Here is a 1700-nt window from a genome sequence, read left to right as displayed (position 1 = left end):
CCTCCTGCTTGCCAGGCCTCTCCCCAGCCTCCGAGGGGGTCAGCACCCCGCTGTCCCGGCTGTGCCCGGCTCTGCCCCGCGGGCCCGCCGACAATAATAGCCCGGGATTAACATAGCGGGCATTGTCTTTCTCTGACTATCGCTGGGTACCATGGGCTCATCCTAAAAATACCCCACAGACAGGTGCAGACCTGAGGGCCGGGAACAAAGGGGGAGCGGGGGGTGGGGACCATCTCCCCGAGGTCCAGGCCTGGGCAACATCCATTCCTGGAGGCCCACCTGGAGGAGGCGCCGGGAGGCTGTAGACCCTCTGGCTCCCATGGGCTGCTGTCCGCCCGGACACTTGCCAGAGCCGGCCTAGTGCCTCACACAGCACAGGAGCCCCCAAAAGATGTGGGCTCGGGGCCTGGTGCCCACTTTTCCTTTTCCTTGTAAGAGATGGAGGGGCGCCTGACCGGTGTGGCTCAGTGGTTCAGTGTCAACCTATGAATCAGGAGGTCACGGTTCGATTCCCGGTCAGGGCTCGAGCCCCGGTGTGGGGCGTGCGATGATTCTCTCTCATCATGGATGCTTCTCTCTCTCTCCCTCTTCCTTCCTCCCTGACATCAATGAAAAGAAAAGAAGGTGGAGGGTCCTCGAGACAGTCCGGCCCCCAGCCCTGTGCCCCCAGGACTCCCAGGGCCCACGCTGTCCCCTCCCTGCCCCCCCTCCCCTGTCGGTCGACCTGTCCGTTCTCTCCCCTCTGACTCCGGCTCCCTGGGTGGTGCTGGGGTTCCTGGGTTGGGGGCCTCTGTGAGTGTCTTCCGAACCCCCAAACCCCTTCCCCCCCACACACATCTGCAAGCCCAGGGCCTGCTGTGTGCAGCGTGTGTGTGTGTGTGAGTGAGTGTGAATGAGTGTGTGTGTGTGTGTGTGTGTGTGTGTGTGTGTGTGTGTCTCCAAAGGAAGTACAAGGATCTATACAGGCTCCCTAGTAACTATGAAACTGCAGTGTAGTTCGTCAGAGGTCTTAGTAAATCTTTTTACCGGCCAGTTGCTGAGGGCCGGGGAGTTCATAGCCTCCCTCCCCGCTGCCCCCACAGTCTGCCTTCGACTTCGGGACCGGCCAGCCCAGCTCTCGGACGGACAGACGGACGCTGACCCAGGTGAGTGTCTGTGGCCAGATCCAGGTCCAGCCCAGACCCGGCCCTGGGGGAGGGCGGGGCGGCCGGAGGACAAGAGGCTCGGAGATGGAAGAAGGGGGGGTTTCTGGCTGGGACAGTTGTCGGGGAGCAGCCCGGGTCCCCCGCAGCGTCTGTGGCACCTCTCCTGCCCAGTGAGGCTTTCTACAAGGTGCCCCGGATCCCAGGGCACGGCCTAACGACTCTGTCTGCACACGGGGACCCCCAGCAGTGCCAGGAGGGAGGGGACGCCTTGGGGAGGGGGTGGCATGGGGGATCAGGGTCAGGAGGGGGGCTCAGGCTGCAGGGGGAAGAGCTGGGTGGGCAGCAAACGTGAGCGGTCCCTGCAGCGGACGGAGAAGTGGTGGGGTGAGCGGGACTCGGGGAGCCTGGAAGGTTGGACCGCAGGGCCCCTGAGCCAGGGAACCTCTGGTCTCATTTTCTTTGTCTCAGAGAGACAGGGTTCGCCCCCCGTGCCCATCGGACGGCAGGACCAGAGCCGGCGAGGGCGGACTGCCAGGCCCTGGGCACCACTCCTGC

The 1700-nt window shown here is 64.0% G+C and overlaps 1 long non-coding RNA gene across 1 annotated transcript in view; it reads left to right on the top strand.

Annotated features, from left to right (window-relative positions):
• Positions 1-1700, top strand: part of LOC107182092 — an 11240-nt gene that overhangs the window by 8057 nt on the left and 1483 nt on the right. The window contains exon 2 of the long non-coding RNA XR_001512811.1: positions 1083-1145. This is a non-coding gene — a long non-coding RNA (uncharacterized LOC107182092). The remainder of the gene's footprint in view (positions 1-1082; positions 1146-1700) is intronic.

This window comes from Myotis davidii, unplaced genomic scaffold (assembly GCF_000327345.1).
Source record: "Myotis davidii unplaced genomic scaffold, ASM32734v1 scaffold1915, whole genome shotgun sequence".
Classification (NCBI taxonomy): Eukaryota; Metazoa; Chordata; class Mammalia; order Chiroptera; family Vespertilionidae; genus Myotis; species Myotis davidii.
Note: the sequence above shows the minus strand (reverse complement) of the source record. Positions and strands in the feature narration are given on the sequence as shown.